Source organism: Thamnophis sirtalis, unplaced genomic scaffold, assembly GCF_051295495.1.
Source record: "Thamnophis sirtalis isolate CommonGarterSnake01/CBP01778 unplaced genomic scaffold, rThaSir2_p1.2 scaffold_7, whole genome shotgun sequence".
Lineage (NCBI taxonomy): Eukaryota > Metazoa > Chordata > Lepidosauria > Squamata > Natricidae > Thamnophis > Thamnophis sirtalis.
The window spans coordinates 72687926-72708583 of record NW_028261387.1 but is presented as its reverse complement, the minus strand read 5'-3'; positions in this window follow the sequence as shown (position 1 = coordinate 72708583).

The window sequence follows — 20658 nt, the reverse complement described above, 5'->3', positions numbered from 1 at the left end:
CATGTAAATGTTAAATAGGAGGGGGGGCAGGACCGAACCCTGTGGCACACCACATTTGAGGGGCCTAGGGGTCGACCTCTGCCCCCCGACCAACACCGACTGCGACCTGTCAGAGAGGTAAGAGGAGAATCACCATAATACGGTGCCTCTCACTCCCACCTCCCGCAGGCGTCGCAGAAGGATACCATGGTCGATGGTATCAAAAGCCTCTGAGAGGTCAAGAAGCACCAGGATAGAGGAATGTCCTCTATTCCTAGCCCGCCAGAGATCATCGGTCAGGGCGATCAAAGCAGTTTCCGTGCTGTATCCGGGCCTGAAACCGGAATGACAAGAGTCTAGATAATCCGTTTCTTTCAAGGTCCATCAGAGTTGAAGCGCCACCACCTTCTCAACAACCTTCCCTAAAAAAGAAAGGTTGGAGACGGGACGATAGTTTTTCAAAACAGCTGGGTCCAGGGAAGGCTTCTTGAGGAGGGGTCTCACCAAAGCTTCCTTTAATGGTTGCGAGAAAAACCCCTCCTGCAAAGATGCGTTGATAATCATCTGGAGCCAGCCTCATGTCACCTCTCTGCTGGTCGAAACCAGCCAGGAGGGGCACGAGTCTAATAAACAGGTGGAGGCACTCATCTCTCCCATGGCCTTGTCCACTTCCTCTGGGGTGACAAAATCAAACTCATCCCAAAAAAATCTGATTAAGACTAGCCCTCGGCATCTCGGCTGGCATTGCCCAAACTGAGTCCAGGTCTGTCCGGATCTGAGTGAAGGTGTCAAAATATTTACTGTTTATGTAGTTCAGGGCCAGATATGAAAAATATTTCAGAATGTATGGATATTAACAATCAGCAATTATTGTATCATGGTAAATGTAGATGGCTTAGAACTGCTATTGAGATATTAGTCAGGTTGTTTCCATTTATGAATCTCTGGTAAACTGGGTTATACAGTCTATTAGAGCCGAGGTGACGCAGTGGTTAGGGTGCAGTGCTACAGGCCACTTCAGCTGACTGTTATCTGCAGTTCAGCGGTTCTAATCTCACCGGCTCAAGGTTGACTAAGCCTTCCATTCTTCCAAGGTGGGTGAAATGAGGACCCAGACTGTGGGGGCGATATGCTGATTCTGTAAACCGCTTAGAGAGGGCTGAAAGCCCTATGAAGCGGTATATAAGTCTAACTTCTATTGCTATTGCTATCGCTATTACTATGGCTTGATTTTGGGGCATGCATATGTCAGGTGACTTTCTTTTTCCTAATTTCTGTTGTCAGTTTGTGGTTAAATGACAGTTTCTTGCAACCATATTGTGGTTAGCTCATTTCCCTTTCAAGCCATCAACAATATCTTGTCCATTAGTTTCGACATTCAACATGTCAACCAAGGTAATTCTCATCTCTTACCCCACAATCCAAAATTCAGTTGGAGGAAGAAATCAACATAATAAGGATCTGGCCACAATTTTGTGATTAATAGTATCCACATTTATTCTGATAATAGTATTAAGAATTCCCCAAATGTTGATCAGTTTGGAATATTAAAACCTTTGCAAAGGACATAAGCAATGTTTTCTTGTCGTGTATTTAAATTTGAATTCCTTGATTAGAGAAAAGACATTACCTATATTTATCAGTTTGGAAGTTTCTCGTGGACTTTTTGTCTAAAAATGTAAAAAAAAAGGAACATGATTTATAGATCTGATTATTATGTAGGATAAATTATGGAAAGAAGAGCAATATAAAGCAATTGTAGTAGTTGTTAGTTGCAAAGTCATGTCAGATCCATTGCGACCCCATGGACAATGTTCCTGCAGGCCTTCTTGTCCTCTACCATCTTCTGGAATCCATATTTATTGTCCAACTTTCACAGCCATATATTGGAACTGGGAAAACCATAGCTTTGACTATAAACAGTTTTGTTGGCAGGGTGATGTCTCTGCCTTTTAGTATCCTGTCTAGATTTGCCATAGCTTTCCTCCCCAGGAGCAAGCGTCTTTTAATTTCTTGAATACAGTCCCCATCTATAGTGATCTTGGCGCCCAGGAGAATACAATCTGTCACTATCTCCATTTCTTCCCCATCTATTTGCCAGGAATTGAGAGGGCTAGATGCCATGATCTTAGTTTTCTTAATGTTGAGTTTCAAGCGAACTTTTTCACTCTCCTCCTTCAGCCACATCAAGAGGCTCTTTAGTTCCTCTTCACTTTCTGCCATTAGAGTGGTATCATCTGCATATCTGGGGTTTTTGATAATATACGTACAGTAAATGCGTACGTAAAAACATACATTTATACGTATAATTGCTTATTTATTTATTTTTGTTTATTAAATTTATATGCCGCCTACTCACTGTACAAAGTGAGTTGCTCATTTATAATCAAAATCATAAATTCTAAAATATTAACAAAAGAAACTAAAATCAAGAACACAGTTGGCATCTTCCCCATTAATTCCAACATGGGTGGCAAGATGTTCCAAAGATTGGAGACTATGATGGAATATAGTCTGATAGATAATATCTGCCAGGCAAAGCCCTTTGACTGATGTGGTCAGCAGAATGCTGCTTCAGTCAGATCAAATAGGACAGACCAATTCCATTAGAGCAAGGTGTTACCTCAGATAACCTGCTCCCTTACCATGAAGCACTTTAAAAATGACCACCAACATATTGTGTGTGTGTGTGTGTGTGTGTGTTTGTTTATTGTTGTGATCAGGTCTAGAACTGGAGGCTAGAGTAGTAACTAATGTTCTGGTGTGGTGTAGAATTTGCCACAGTTTCCTTCATATTTCTGTTGTGACGTTCAACTCCTGCTTTTTCCTGATTCATTTCTCTGTACCTCACTGATTGCTCATTCTTCCTTCATTCTCACCATGTTTTTTTTGTTTGAGATTCACTTAAGGCCTTTTGACATGTGGCCTCACACCAGTGGTGGGTTTCAAAAATTATTCGAACCTACTCTGTGGGTGTGGCCACCTTTGTGGGAGTGGCTTGCCACCCATGGGAGTGGCTTGCCGCCCATGTGACCGGATATGAAGATGCCGACGACACTTGTCAGAACCACCTTAAATTACCTCACACACATCACTGGCATGCATAAGAATATGATGTAAACTTGTTTTTTAAAAGGCATCTTTGGTTTGCGTTAAAACAACTTCAACACACGCAATGTTCTGATTGCACCACAAACGCAGTAGTCATCCTTACCTTTCACAGAGGCACTGAGTTTTATAAATATGAGCATGATAGTGTAGAATAATCATATCCAAGGACCAGTGGTGGGTTTCAAAAAATTTTGGAACCTCTTCTGTAGGTGTGGCCTACTTTCAGGGTCCACTGGTAGAACTTCTTCTAATCGGTTCTGTAGATTTGACAAACCGGTTCTACCGAATAGGTGCGAACTGGTAGGAACCCACCTCTGTCTCACACTGATGTGAGGTTGGCTATTGTTGAGGTTTGGGAAGATGAATTTCCTCTGCTCCTGCTGTGAGTGAAATTTTGCAGCAAATCCCTTGGAGTTGCAAGGGTGACCAATTCCATTTGGTAGGTAAAATCCAGTCTCATCCCATCCAGTAGCTTTGAGGAATTTCCCATTTTGCAGACAAGTTGCTATGGTAGCTTGCCATGAGTTTCAAGTGCAGAAATGACCCCAGGCATAGAAAAGTCTTCATTATTCAAACAGTGTGACTGACCCTGATGTCTTAGAAATTAATGTCAGGTAGCAGCGTAATTTTTTTTGTGCAAGAATAGTTACATTGAATGTATTGCAGTAATGACATAATTTCAAATTAAAAGCTCATGTGATACAAAATATGCTTTCTGTATTAAATACATGCAAAGAGCTGAATTCAAGCATGCCTGGTTACTAATCTTAAATTGTTCAGTTGCTGCCTAACTGGTGGGAGTACGAATTTCCTTGTCCTACTCACTCTTTTAAAGACTTTTGAGACTAATCAATCTGAGAATAATTCAGGGCTTCCATGAAAGTTATGACCTGCAAGCACACTATTGTAGCATCTACCTATAATGTCAACCCAAAGCATTTTTTGTTTTAATACTCTTGTGATACTGAAATGTGAGACCAACCTCACTGTTTAGTGGAGTATACTTTGCTACAGATTTATTTATTTTTCTTTGGGAAATATTGAAATTAAAAATGTCTATCACAGAAGACCAATGTGGCATTCTGTGAGGGAATAAAGGAAGAATTGGAGGTGAAATTTGAGCAAGTAACATTTATTTATGGTAGTAAAAGCAAAATAACAAACTGTAGAGAAAGAGAGAAAGTGAGTGAGTGAGTGAGTGAGTGAGTGAGTGAGAGAGTGAGTGAGAGAGAGAGAGAGAGAGAGAGAGAGATCCTTTAAAAACAAGGGGAAAAAGTATATAATGGCAACATGGCAGATCTTTTTCTGTTTTCTTCACTTGTTCAACAGACATTTCAGAGGTCAATGAAGGGATCAGAAAGATGCTGTAAAATTGTTGAATGTATTGAATCATCGAAACACTTTCATCAATTGGGAGGTCTGTTGTGGATTAAAAATGACATAATAAACTTAAATAAACAACAACCGAGAAGTGGCTAGATGAGCACATTCATTTTTAACTACCAAACTAGTTTCAAGAGGAAACATCTTGCTGGAGGCGTTGTCAAAGAAGAAGCCAAATGATATAATCAGAAAAATTTCTGTCAGGCTGGAATGAATGAACTTGTAAATGAATGGCTAAAGAGTTTAAAATAAGAGTCAAAGACCAGCCTGCATGGGAAGTTGGATAATCTATAACAGGGGTGTCAAAAGCGGGGCCAACCTGAAATAGTGAATGTTCCTCAGGTAACCTAGACCCATGTCATAAAGGGTTTAACGGTGATAACCAAGTGGTTGAATTGGATAGGAAGCAAACCGTCAAACAATGCATCTCATGCAACCACGGTGTTTCATGGGCCTCTCTGGGGCACCACGGAACGGCCAGTGAACTCTATTGTGTGCCAGCATTAGCTACTGAATATTCTTCAAGTGTAGCCACATGTTATTCACACTGCAGCAATGCAAATGCAAGATGAGCAGATCCTGAGAGACTGAGTGCAACGACTAACAATCTAGGAAGTGGAATTACTGGCACAGAACACGAGGTTGCAAAAGGAACGCAACTGCCATCTGCCGTTTCAGCACAACATGATAATGTGAAACCCTGTTTGTTCTTGAGAAAAATGGGCACATAAAGTCCTACCTGAGTCTGAGAACTTTTTACATTGGAGCCACACACTGCCTTTTGCAACAAATAAGACAGCACTTCTGGTCTCTTGGACAATCATCATCACTGGAGCATTCTACAGCTATACCGTTAGGGCAAGGGCACGCACCGAATGGGCAAATTCCCGACTTTTCACAAGCATCTTGTCCTGGCAATAGAAGAGGATAGTTCATTGAAAAAACAAAGCTTTTTAGAATCAATGTATGTATGTATGTATGTATGTATGTATGTATGTATGTATCCATATCCATATCCATATCCATATCCATATCTTTGTTCTATACCTTTCACAAAACATAAAACGTAATGTACAGACAGCATCATATATCGACTGATTTGTTTAGTGTCCGTTTGCAAAGGAAAGCTGAGGTAAGTTCATAAGCATTGCTTCACTTACTGAGTTGACTGTCCCAATTATGGTTTTCAACAGATAACATTATTACTAAAGATTTTTGAAAGAAGAGTTGTTCAACACATACTTGGTGGAATTTCCAACTCTGTTCCTTTCAAAGGCCAATTCAATCCACTGACTTTTTCAGCTTCTAACTGTTTTTTTTACTTAAGTTTATGCCAAGGAAATTCAGAGGGAGAGGGGTTAAATAGCATGACCTGTTTCATATCCTTGGTTAAATGTGGCTTGCTACTTTATGGAATAGCAACTGATATAAACACAGCCACTTAGCCGCCACTCTTCAGGAATAGAGCCTGTTCTTCATTCTTTCTTCCCCTGCATATAACCTGCCTGATGCAATACCTATATATTTGAAAAAATAGAACCTAGGACTAATATGGAAGAAGTAGAGTTTGAAATCCCTCAACATAACTGTGAATTGGCCTGGTCTGGCTTAAAACAAAACTTTATTGGATAAATAAATATATGAAAAATCTCTCAAGGTCCATTGATTGAATAATCTAAGGACTACAATAACTTTTATGAAGAACATCACCAACAAAATTTAAACTTTTAAAGATATATTTCTGGAACTGCATTATGAATTAAAATATGTTAACATATTTTTTTATAATAGCAATAATAGCAATAAAAACAGCACTACAGAAATTTATATTCAATTGTCCACAGCAAATAGATGGGTTATAAGTAAGGAGGCTGGCATAAAACTCAGTGAGGCTGCCTGCTCTTTCCTCCTATATCTCTGTTCACCAAACAGCTACATTTATGTCTCACCTGGTGGGAATTTCTTCTGTGCTTCAGAGGGGAAGCCCATCCAAAGACCTAGAAGGCCCACAAGGAGAAAGGTGGTGAGCAGCTTCATGATGTTCTCTGGATTCAGCAAATGATCAAGAATTATAGCTCAGCAAAGCTAATAGATAAAACAGAAGTGTATTTGAGGCTCCCGTTGCACCGATATTTATATGCTTCTCCAACACGACAATCCTAAACTTAACCAATTGCTTTCTTCTCAATTCCACAGAATATTATGTTGAAAGAGAAGCCAGGGCTAGAACTGGTGGCTAGATCAGTTATTACAATATTGTGGTGTGATGTCAACCAGAGTCATCTTTCCATGTCCTGAGTTCTAGGGTTCTCTGATCTCCAGCAAAAGAAAGAGATGCCCTCCATTTGGTCCTCATGACCTCTATCAACACTTTTCAAATTTTGGGAGGTTTTTTAAAGGAGGATTTTTTTTACAGTGGTAGTCATTCAAATTTTTATGCACTGTGATCTAGTAATTTTTCTTTTTCTTTCTATCCATCTATCCTGGGGGATACCTATCGCTTCACTTACTATAGGACAGTGATTGCAAACCTTTTTTCCTTTGGGTGCTAAAATTGGGTGCACATGCTATCCCGTGTGGTGGTATGCAAATGCAGCATGCACAAAGTCACATTTGCGAACTGGTAGGGAAGGTAAGTGAATCCCACCGCTGGAGTGAACCCAGGAGCTGAAAAGAAAAGCTTAAGTTCCCAGAGCAGTTGTGGTTCCAGTTTGGGAGAAAGGGGAAAAGGTTTTCTTTACACAAGTGCCATCTCTATTGTCAAGAGAATGGTGGAGGAAGCAGGAGGGACAGAAGGAAAAATTGTTAGAGAGATCTCAGAAAAATCCCAAACTCAGCATTGTGTTGTATAGCCATGTTGAAACTTCCTGTTACAAATAACTGTAGATAACATAGTAAATAGCACTGTTATGTGTTTTTGGTGTCCATTGTCACCTTTGCCAAATAAGATACCTCCAATTCAAAAAAGAACCCCATCACCCTCTTACACTGTCCACAAAATCTGTTCATTTCCAGGGGACAATGCCAACCTGAACTTTTTAGTACAAAGTGTCAAAGTGACATCCCACAAGTGGATCGTCACATGCATATCACACCCACCACAGCTCGCTAATGGCGGAAATGTCACAAAACTGAAACATGACGCAGCAAGTTTGACACCAAACCTGTATGGGTTGATACAACCAATGTGGGTTAAGTAATTCACCTCAGCTTTAGAATTATTTATCATTCTTATCTAATTCCTTTCTATTGTCATAAAATTAATATACAGATCGATTTTAAAGCAGAAATGGGCATCTTCAATTTATTGAGATGAAATGGCAATTGTATTTGAACATATTTTCCATCTACAGATTGCAGCTAATACCTGTAGCCTGGGGATGCACTTTTTTGTCCTCATGTCTCTTGTCTGGCAGGTGGAGCCTTAAAATCAAATATTATATCTTTCAGGGTTTGTTTTAAGTTTCTTTCATTTTTCATATGGGCATTCAGTCAAACATTCTTGTATTGTGACCTTGGAAATTGTTTGCTTCCTCTTTTTCCTTTTCAGTCAACAAACCTGACTGAAGAGATTTATATTATATAATTTATTTCCTGATTCCAGGCTTTGGCTTTAATGCAGCCCCTGCAAATTTAGGATCACTAGATATCTTTAATCTAACCCCTCCAAATTTATCTTCAAACAGATATCATACATTTCTAGTGTGAAATTTGAAAAGCAACAACACTTTCATTTCTATATTATTCCTTGCAGTTTTTCTTCCTATTAATTTTGTTATTGCAATCAATGCCAGCAAGTCCTGACCCAAAAGACTTTATTCATCCCAACTGCAGCCTTTTACTTTATAGCAATCTTCCAATATTTGAAGGGCTGTTACAGAGAGGAGAGAGTCATCCTATTCTCCAAAGCACCAAAGTCATGGATAGAAACTTAACAAATAAAGATCCAACCTAAAATTAAGTAGACATTTCCTGTCAATGAGATGTTTACCCCCAACAGAGAAACAGGAGGTGTTCAGCTGAGCTAGAGAGCATACTACTATTAAAGCAATTATATTTCAACTTCTCAACTTTTTGTTCTCTGCAACGCAAAAATATGAAATGTAACATCAGTTTAGTGGAATCTACACAACCATGTATATAGTGCCATCTTTAAAAAATTGGAAATGAACAAATTGGCATTGGGCAGATAAATAATGGAAGAGTTCAAAAGTGAAATTTGATCAAGTTATTTATTTATGATTTATTTAAGAACGATTTCCATATAGATATGGATGGATAGATAGATAGATAGATAGATAGATAGATAGATAGATAGATGGATGGATGGATGGATGGATGGATGGATGGATGGATGGATGGATGGATGAATGGATGTGTGTGTGTGTGTGTGTATCTATCTATCTATCTAAACACACACACACATACATACACACACACACATTTACATATACACACACCCTGTTTTCCCCAAAATAAGACCTCCCCGGATAATAACCCAATCAGGCTTTTGAGCGCATGCACTAAAATAAGACCTGTCCTGAAAATAAGCCCTCCCAAAAATATTGCAGCCATGAGGTGACAATGCTCGCCGCCTCCTGCATATCAAAAATAATAAGACCTCCCCAAAAATAAGGCCAAGTGCTTATTTGGGGGGGGGGGGTCAAAAGAAAATAAGACTGTGTCTTATTTTCGAGGAAACACAGTTTGTGTGTGCGTGTGTGTGTGTGTGTGCGTGTGCACGTGTGCACGCATATATATGTACGTATATACGTATGTATGTAGATGAAGTTGTGGGTACATGATAGGGGAAAGGGAAAAGGAAACAGAGAGAGCAGAATGGGACAAGATGCCATGGCTGACTTACTGCTGCCAACTCACTATGGCCCATTCACCACAGAACAATTAAACAAATACAAAGTTAATTTAATTTCAACAGAACTGTGGCCAATAATAATAAAGTAGAAAAGCCAATCCAGTAATCAGAATTACAATAATTACAAAAAAATATTACTATAATTTCAATGAAAATGTTGTCTCTTATAATAAATAACTGAATGAAATGATTAATATAGCATTGAATTGTCCTGCAACAAGTTGGCTGTGGTCAGGGGTCCCACAGTGAGTTGGCTGTGGTGAATTGTCCTAGACCTGAAAGAGAAACAGAGAAAGTGAAAAGAAAGGGAAGGAAGGAAGGAAGGAAGGAAGGAAGGAAGGAAGGAAGGAAGGAAGGAAAAAATGGCCCTGATTGTGATCATCATAGCTGTATTCCTATCTTCTCCTGGGACTATTGAATAAATATTTGATTTCAATGCTCTGCCTGCCAGACAAAGAATATGAGCAGAAAAAAGAGGCCTTCTTTGCTGGAAGATCAGGAAACCCTAGATTTAAAGAGAAGGAAAGGTGATTATAATCTAGATGGGTGATAATAATCTCCAGTGTCCAGAGCACACATTTTGTAGATTTGCCAAAAAGAAAAAACACCAGCCAAATGGTATAAAACAGAAAAACCTCTGCCAACCTTGGTTGAAAGAATCCTAGTTGTGAGTGGTTGGCTGGAGAAATGAAAGTAAGAATCTAGGACCACCTGCTTTTGGAAGTTTATTGAATTCGAATAATGCCAACAAAGTAAGTTTCCATATGGATGCTCTGAAGTTTCGGGTAGTTCATTACAAGCAGGGTGAATCAGAGGTTGCTGAGGTGAAAGCAATATCAGAGAAGGAAAGGGAAGTAACGAACGTGGGGAAGATTAGGATACAGGGCTGACGTGAAGGGAACATGGAGGATATTTGCTTTTTGAATGAAGAATGTGCCAACCTGGAACCCAGTGCACCTTTGAGAGGAAACTACCCATAAAGTGCTTCCTGAGTCCCAGACTCTTTATCCTTAATTCAAACAGTGCGTTATACAACAAATAAGGCAGCAATGCCACATCTGTCAACCTGAGTCAGAGGTAATCTATTCGTCATTCCCTCCTCACCTGCCTGATACAACACCTACAAATTTTAACAAAATGAACTTTATGTCTACTGCAAACTGAAAGGCCTGCAGTGCAGTATATTAAAAAGGCACTAAAATAACCAATGTGGGATGATATAATATATAATATATAACAGTGATGGCAAACATTTTTGTCCCTGCATGATGAAATTGTATGGGTGTGCACGTGGTAGTATATATGTGTGTGTGTACCACACCCACAATGTAATGCGTCCCACCCAGGTGTGCAAACTCCCTCCAGTGCATGTGTGCATGACTAGCCCTGTGTATGTGGGGGGCGGGTTTCACTGGGTGGGCAAAATTGGCCTCCCGGGGACTCTGGAGGTCCTCCCTGAAGCCTCCTGGTGCCAAAAATGGAGCATGGTGGGCAATGCACCTCCCCCATGCTCTCACCCACCCACCACATATGTGTGTGCACGGCAGACAATCCGGGGGGAGGCATGCACAAATGTGGGTGGAGCCACCCTGAGCGATGGCTTGCATGCCCACATAGAGAGCTCAGCATGCCACATGTGGCATATGTGCCATAGGTTCTCCATCATGGTAATATAATAACAGAGTTGGAAGGGACCTTGGAGGTCTTCTAGTCCAACCCCCAGCTTAGGCAGGAAACCCTAGACCACTTCAGACAAACAGTTATCCAACATCTTCTTAAAGACTTGCAGTGTTGAGGCATTCACAACTTCTGGAGGCAAGCTGTTCCACTGATTAATTGTTTTAACTGTCAGGAAATTTCTCCTCGGTTCTAAGTTGCTTCTCTCCTTGATTAGTTTCCACCCATTGCTTCTTGTTCTACCCTCAGGTGCCTTGGAGAATAGTTTGACTCCCCCTTGTTTGTGGCAGCCACTGAGATGACCAATGCAGCTCAAGCAAGAAAGGTGTTTCATGGGCCTCTCTGGGGCACCACGGAACGGCCAGTGAACTCTATTGTGTGCCAGCATTAGCTACTGAATATTCTTCAAGTGTAGCCGCATGTTATTCACACTGCAGCAGTGCAAATGCAAGATGAGCCGATCCTGAGAGACTGAGAGCAGGAACTAACAATCTAGGAAGGGGCATTAGTGGCACAGAACACGAGGTTGCAAAAGGAACGCAACTGCCACCTGCCATTTCAGCACAACATGATAATGTTCTTGAGAAAAATGGGCACATAAAGTCCTACCTGAGTCTGAGAGAGGCGGGACTCCTGTATGTCGGACATAGCAGCAGGGCAGCTTTTGCCCTCTTTCAAGAAAGCTTTCTGGAAAGCTGACAAAAGCCACTTTGCCGCTATGTCCGACATAGAGGCAGGACGCATCTTTGTGGGACATAGCGGCAGGGCGGCTTTTGTCCATTTTCAAGAAAGCAGGCAAAAGCTGCTTTCAAGGAAGCTTTCTTGAAAACGGGCAAAAGCCCCCCTGTGCTATGTCTGACATAGAGTCCCGCCTCTATGTCGGACGTAGCACCGGGGTGACCATAAGCCACTTTCTAGAAAGAAAGAAACTGCCAGCCCGCCAGCAGAAGCGGGTAAAACACCCACCTCTGCTGGCAGGATTCCCCGATGCAGAGAAAGAAAGCTGTTCCTTCCCTGAAGAGCTGGCTTGCGTGTCCTGATTTTTCTACAACATGATGACAGTGGTGAGGCTCTGCCTCCCCTGCCTCCCCTGACTGCACGTCATGAGGACTACTTATGTGCAGTACACATGCAATTAGCAGATTAAAAACTCATATGTGCAAAAATTATAATATTAAAACAGCAACAAACTGGTGGGAACATCAGCCTGAAAAAGTCACCGAAAATCAGATGGTCAAGATCTTGTGGGATTTCCGTATACAAACTGACAAAATACTGGCGCATAATACACCAGACATCACACTGGTTGAGAAAAATAAGGTCACAATCATAGACATCGCAATACCAGGTGATAGCAGGGTCGCCGAGAAGGAACATGAAAAAATTGCAAGATACCAGGACTTAAAAATCGAAATTCAACGACTATGGCACAAACCAGCAGTGGTAATTCCAGTGGTAATTGGCACACTGGGTGCTATTCCAAAAGCACTGGAATTACATTTAAAACAGTTAAAAATTGACAAAATCACCATCAGTCAAATGCAAAAAGCCGCACTGCTTTGATCTGCACGCATATTACGAAAATACGTTACGACGTCCTAGGCCCCTGGGTGGGGCCCGACTAGTAACCAATGCCAAATCCGGCGAAACAACTGGCCGCTGTGATTCAATTGTACAATAATAATAATAATAATAATAATAATAATAATAATAATAATTATGCAATTGGTTGATTGGCTGTGTTTTGGGGTGTAGGTTGTTGAGATGTGTGCGGAAGTTGTCCAGTTTTTCTTTCCCATGTGGCCAAATCACGAAAGTGTCATCAACATATCTAAGACAGAGTTTGGGTTCAGATTTATCTAAGGCGTTAGTTTCAAAATGTTCCATGTATAAGTTTGTGATGACGGGTGAGAGGGGTGATCCCATGGGTGTTCCTTCTATCTGTTTGTATCTTTGTCCATTATGAATGAAGTATGTGTTGGTTAGGCAATGGTCCAGGATGTGTTTAGGGGGGTTGTGTTTGTTCTGGATAGCTGTCAAGGCTTCTTTTATAGGCACTTGGGTTACATCAAAGCTCACAAGTAGGTCGCTGGGTTGTAGGTTTTGTTTCTTTATTGTTTCTATGAAGTGGAGTGAGTTTTATCCGTGTGAGGTGATGGATTCTGCGTAGGGTTGGGGTTGATTGGTGAGGAATTTGTCAAAATTCTGTAGAGGTGAGCCTATGGAGCCAACTATGGATCTGACTGGTGTTCCTTCTTTGTATATCTTGGGGAGACCATAGAGTTTGGGGCATCTGGAAGATTTCTCTCTGGGGATGATTCTTTGCTGGATCTCTTCACTGATGGGAGAGACTTTTATTTTGGATTTGGTGGTTTTTTCCAGGTAGGTGATAGGATCTGTGTTTAGAGGTTTGTAAGCAAGGTCTTGGAGTAGGTTGGATAGTTTGGCTTGGTAGTCAGACATGTTCATCACCACTGTAGTGTTGCCTTTGTCTGCTCGGAGAATAATTATGTTGTTGTCTTTCCTCAAGTTGGTGAGTGCTTTTTGTTCTTCTTTCTGTAAGTTGCTCCTGGGTGGGTTGCTGGAGCAGAGGACGTTGGTTACTTCAAGTCTGATTGTATTGGCTTCATTTGGGTTGATTTTGGTGAGTGTAGCTTCAACTCTGCATTTGATGAGCCAAGGTGGCGCAGTGGTTAAATGCAGCACTGCAGGCTACTGCTAGATCAGCAGGTCAGCGGTTCAAATCTCACCGGCTCAGGGTTGACTCAGCCTTCCATCCTTCCGAGGTGGGTAAAATGAGGACCCAGATTGTTGGGGGCAATATGCTGACTCTCTGTAAACCGCTTAGAGAGGCCTGAAAGGCCTATGAAGCGGTATATAAGTCTACTGCTATTGCTATTGCTATTGCTATTGATGTTTTCAGTGGGGATACATTTAGGGGCAACTGCAAAGTTGAATCCTCTGGAAAGCACATTGGTTTCTGCTGTGGTGATGGTCCTGTCTGATATGTTGTGTACTGTTTGTTTCATGAGTTGCTGTGGAGGGGGGTTGGGCTTCTGTTGTTTTTCTAGTCTGTGGAGTTTGTTGGTATGAGTGACTGTCTTGTAGGAGGTTTCTGTTTTGGGTCTCCAGAGGGCTAGGGTTAGGGTTTATATATCCTTCTATGAAAACATTCCAGTCTTGACTTTCATCCCATCAGATTTCGGTAATGTCAACTACTGTATTTTATACATGCCCTCTTGTACTAATACGTACTTCAGCTTCATCCTGTTTGTTCTCCAACCTTCCAGCATTAGTGTATTTGAGTCCTTTTTGGCTAACTCTAGGCATATTTCCTACATCTCCTACTTTGTACCTGAATTTTTCTTCCTTCCCATCACTCCCTACCTCCTTATTTGATTGATTGTCTTGGGTTTATGCTTGGGATTAGGTCCTAAAGATCCTAAAGTTTGGTCAACCCCTCAATTTTAGTTTGAAGCCCCTCTGATAAGTTGAGCCAGTCATTTTCCAAATACGTTCTTCCCAGTTCTTCTGAGGTACAGCCCACCTCAAGTCATAAGCCTTCATGTTGTTAATGCAGACCAGAGGTGGTATTCAACTGGTTTGGACCAGTTCATCCGAACCGAACTGTGCCCACCCCAGCAGCTCTACGCCATCCTATTTAGGCACATTTTTGAGTCCAGGAACATGTGTGGAAAGCACAGAGAGTGGGAGCATGTGGGGTGAACTGGTAGTAACAAAATATGAAACCCACCACTGGGGGCGGAGCCTAGATGCCTTGACGAGACAACGTGCGATCTCAAAGCTCTGAGATCGCACTCAATACTTTTATTGCTGGGAGGTTCTAACGGACCTAAATCATCCCGAAGAGATGGTGAACAGGAAGATTATATCTTGCTGATCTCGGGGATATCGCACAATCTCTGGGAAAAGCAGGTTTAAAGTCTTCGTCTGGCAGAAAAATTCCAGTCTTTTAAGACTGCCAAAGTCAGGGCAATTTGAAAAAGAAGTGTTTCCAGCTGGTAAGAACCTTTTATTGTTTAAAGAAAAACGGACTGCCTAAAAAACTTTAAAACTAATCTAAATTAAAGAATAGAAGAACCTAGCGGTGATTTTGATCTTTTTAATGGTTTTGGACAGTGGTTATCCTACTTTTTAAATGTTATTCATATGGATTGATTCTAAGTAATCTTTTTCAAATGGATAGATTACTCCAACATTTCTCCTGAAACTAATTGACTACAATTTGAGTGTTTACATCTTGACACTTTTATTGCTTGGCTGTTCTGGCTTAAGATCTGATAAGATTGTACAGCTGTTCCCTTTGTAGTCTGCTTCCACTTGCGAATGCTTCAGAGCTCTTAAGAAAAAATACAAATGCGTATAAACATGGCATCTTTTCAAGCGTCTCTCCAAGCGATACTTTCAGCTTTGAAGAGGCTGTCTGATACAGAGGACAGAATTCAGAGAAAATTGGATTATTTGGTGTTTTTGGCAACAAAATATGAGGAAAAAACTGAGGATGTTTACCAAATACAAAATAAAATGGAAAAAGGAGATAAAGAATTTGAGCTTGCTGATATTCGTGACAATTGGTTTATTTCTGAGGGAGGAAAGAATGGAATATTTGAAGAGGAGCTAAATGGAAAGAAAATTTACTTCAAAAGCCAGGGCATAGAAGGAGGAAAAAATATCAAAGAATTTATGGACTATGAAATACTATTTGCAAAACATTTGATACCACTGCTGAGAATTAAAGGCAAGCTGATAAAGGAAACAAAAAGAGGGCGCCAAAATTATATAAGAGATACCACAAACAAGAAGGTGCAAAGATTTCTTCGTATGGATTCGTTCAAAAAGATGTTTGAAGAATTGGACCCACACATGGCAGCAGATATAAGATTGTTCTATTAATGGAGAGATACAGGTTGATAGATGGAAGAGTATAATTCAAAATTAGCTAAACTTAGTTAAATCCATTGGTAATAGGTATAGTTAAATAAAAATTGATAATGATAGTAATGTATACAATGTTGAGTTGTTATGATAAGTAATAATTGGATATGAGAAGGGAAGGTTAGAAATATTATTGGACTATCTATAAAGATTATTAATAACAACAATAAGTATCATAAAAAAACTATATACAGTTAAACTTTAACTAATGGGGGAAATGCTATGATATAGGATATAGTTAAATAAAGAAAGGATAATGATAATAAATTATATATATGGAGGATTAGAAAACTTTGGTATTAAATATTATGGATGTTTAACTGAAACAGGATATGAGGATCAAATGTTAATGGAGGATTTTATAAATAAGTAAATGAAATGCCAGCATGTGGTTATGAATTGAATCTTGGTATATTTAAGGATGAAGAATGTTTAAATAACTGTAGTCAAATAAAAGTGGAGGTATGATGATGTTAATATAGTAAATATTTGAGTTAAGATATTTGAATTAATATGAATTATATTTGATGATGGTGGAAGAGATGCACAAAAGCTTTTTGTAACCAGCTGATATACTTTTTACAATAAATGTTTGTCTTGGAAATAAATAAATAAATAAATAAATAAATAAATAAATAAATAAATAAATAAATAAATAAATAAATAAATAAATAAATAAATAGATAGATAGATAGATAAATAGATAAATAGATAAATAGATAAATAAATAAATAAATAATTTAAAAAAAATATGAAACCCACTGCTGATGCAGACCATGGTCTAGGAATTTATAGTTCTCTTGGCAGCACCAACCCTTAAGCCAGTGGATCACTTCTAGAATTCCTTGTTCTCCCATTGAACGTTGATCTTTTGTTGGAAGTAATGATGAAAACATTTGTACTCCCAATTCCTTAACTTTCTTGCCTAGATACTCATAATCTCTTGATATTGCAGGTTCATTGTGTGTTGTTCATCCTCACATGAAGGAGAAGAAAGAAACAGTAATGTGTGGGCTTGATTGTTTTAATAAGTTGTTTATAAGCCATGTGATTGATTTTTGCTCCAAGGAGACAAAATACCTGATATATACATAGATCTGTAGTTTCCTGAATCCATTTCCCCCTTTTTTAAAATGGAAATTACATCAGCCCTTAAGTTAGTGAGGGATTATGAAAAAAATGATATTCAATTGTGACATAATTGCCTAGAATGAGGCTTAGATTCCTATTGGACTGCTGGTTCTTTCATATTTGTCAGGGATAGAATAACACACTTCCCATTGGTAAAGTAATGCCATTGTAGTACCCAAGAGATCCTATCTTCTAGCACAGCATTCCCCACACATCTGCAAAGTTCTGACACCATTATGCCTTTGGAAAACAGTGGTGCTTTGTCCTTTCCAGCAGACCAGCAGATTGAGTAGACTGAGCCCTTGTTTGTGATCTTCCACCAGTGGTGGGTTACAACCGGTACGCCCCGGTATGGGCATACTAGTGCCTGCCAGGAGCACCAGGTACCATTCCGGTATGGTGACCTGGAGGCCCCACCCACCCACCCGTGCTCCTTACAGGTATTTGAGGTTTTCAGGACTTCGGCACACACGCACGGAGCGTATGGCACCTGTGTGAGGCTCCACCAAGCAGCTGGAGCATCGCAGAGCATCGCGGGCAGTAAGTATGCATACGCGCGTCCATGTGGTGTATTCCAGGCCCCATTGCACCATACTAGTTGCAACAGGATTCGGAACCCACCACTGTCTCCCATATAACTTCATTGTTGTTTCACCAGTGTGAGTTTTTTCTTACTCTCCGTTATGTTGTTTCACTGTTGAACATCTATTTCAATCTACTTCTGATATGGTTTTAAGGCACTTGTAGCTGCTTTGACAATTCACAGGGGCAGTCAACTGATTAAATGCTTTATTCATACTGTATTAAAGTTCTTGGGTGGTTTTTTTTCAAGCGTTGGAAGTAATGTCCATCTGGGTTCAGTTCCAAGTGGGGACAAAGACACTGGATTCATGGAAGTTTCTTGGAAAGAAGTTTTTAATGGTGGACAGGATCACATGCTTCAAGATCTTGGGTGAAAAAAAGGGAAGAAATGCTGAGAGTGCCTGAATTTTATACCCTCTCTGGGCTTTTGAATTTGAGCTTGTATTTTGATTGGTTGTCAGACTCCCATGGGGCCACGCAGGGGCAACTCTCACCAATTTTGACACACTCTCTCTCCTGCTCTGCTTCTGTTTCAGGGGTCTGTCCCAACTTTGTGCAGCTTCAATGGCTGCTTCTCTTGTAGCCGGAGGAAAGAGCTTATCCTGGATCAATCAGGGGCTTTGCAATGCCCCTGAGATCAGCAGGACATGCCCTACTCTATCACCATCTCTTCGGTGTGGCTTAGGTCCAAAAAGGACCGTCCAGCAACAGAGATATCAACAGCAATCCTGGAGCTCCAAGATTGCATGTTGTGTTGTAGCGACATCAGCCCCGCTTTTCTCGAAAAGGACTTTTCTTATTTAGATTGAACAATCTGGGATTAACCCCTACCTGACCAGAATTTTTGTTAGTTTACATAAAAAACTACAGGACACATAATGCACCACACATTGTTTTCTTTTACTATAGAAGAGGTACCATATCTTGGATATGTTCCATTAAAATAATATATCATGACTCTGAAGTTAATATATTGCAGAAAAATGCAAGTTTTCAAACACATTTATTAATAAACTGGTATTATTGTAGCATCAAAATTAGATGGTGAAATATAATTACAATATTATTTTTTGCATTATAAATATAGAGTGAAATCTCATTTTAAAAGACTGTTTGTGGAGATGGCTTCCTATCAGACCTGGCTATCTGTTAAATTCAAAGATAAATCATTGCAGTGATTTACATCATTGCAATGATTTACATCATTCACTTAATTGTGTTATTATGCAAATGATGAATTTTATGTTACGTGGACAAATGTATGTTATTAACATAATCGTGTGAATGATTATCATTTGCATAGTATTATCTCTGAAACAAGCATGCTGTTTTGGAGACATATGGGATGCATCAGACTTGGAAGCCATCTTTTGCATTGGACCTTCAGCCCTGACACATTTAATGCTGTGGAAAATGGGAGGGAGGATTGTATGGAATATGGGACCTATATAGTCAAAATAACATTCCTTTCTCAGAGAGTCAAGGTGATCCTGCCCTGCACTTGGAGTGGCATGACTGGGAGGCATCTCCAGTTGGGACGGTATTTGATTGGACCATGTGATGGACATGTGGGTGATGGGTAGGGACTTTCATTTCGGTGGGGAAAATCTGGAAGTTTTCAGATTCAGGTTTTCCCAGATGTGCCAATATAACATCTCTAATAAAATGGAACTTTGAGGAACTTCAACTCTCAGGGTCTTCTTTTGTTGTGGGTGTTACTTGGAACCCTGACATTTGGATATTTGGTCTGTAGTATTCAATGTCTGCTAAATAAGGGTCCGTTAAATCAAGGTTGCACTTTATCTGCTCTTTTCTATACTTTGCTTTTAGTATGCTTTTACCCAACAAGCAAAATCATGGTTTGTTTTAACCAGGTTTTATCAAATAGGCTGAATCCACACATAACTACAATCCATAGTTTACCAATCACATCCATCGTGCTATATCAAAGTCAAATAAACCAAGTGATGATTTAATGCAATTTGTGGTTTTGGTTGAAGTTTCATAACCATAAAAATGGACAGCAGAAGAAAATAAATCATCCATCACTTCTGATATGATCAAAAAGTTGCTGTTGCTGAGTTAAATTCAAGAGTTGTGTTTTTGTGAGGTGGACTGGAAATCCTATTTTATTTTTAGATTTATATAATAGATTTCAAACCCAGAAAAACATAAACGGCTAGATGGGTGCATATATTTGTAACCACTGTTCATGAGAAGGGATTCAAGAATGATGTAAAGATGCATTTTGCTGGCAACTGTGTCTTCTTCTCCATAAACAGGCAAAGCAAGATCGATTTCCTGGATACACTGCCTTTATCTGTAACCTTGATTCAGTATAAAGCAATCTCTGATCATCCAAGTCAAATTCTGACCTATGCAAAAACAAAAACAAAAACAACTGTCTTGGAAACCTTATAATGAATCACATATTTAAATTTCTTTTGATTCAATCTGTTCAGCTAATTACTACTATGATGTTGGATGGAAGAGAGAGAGAGAGAGAGAGAGAGAGAGAGAGAGAGAGAGAGAGAGAGAGAGAGAGAGAGAGAGAGAGAGAGAGAGAGAGAGAGAGAGAGAGAGAGAGAGAGAGAGAGAGAGTCAATTAAATGAAAGCATTTTCTAGCAAAATAGGATGGAAGATTTGATGAATTCTACCCTAGGTGTTTAAGGGATTGTTGGTATTGTCTGACAACAGAAAGCCTGGAATAAAAAGATAGAAAAACAACCTTGATCATGCAAAGCAGAACAATTGTGATCAAATATTCTTGTGTATATACAGCATACAACAGTGTTGGCGAACCTTTTTGGCACTGAGTGTCGAAATGGGAGCATGCATGCATACACGTGCACATCTGACGGAAATCAGAGGAGCAGCTGCCCAGTGCACATGCCCGTACTGGGAAGATGATTTTCCAGTTTCCGGCATGCGAATGCACACCGGGAGGCTGCTCTTCCAGTTT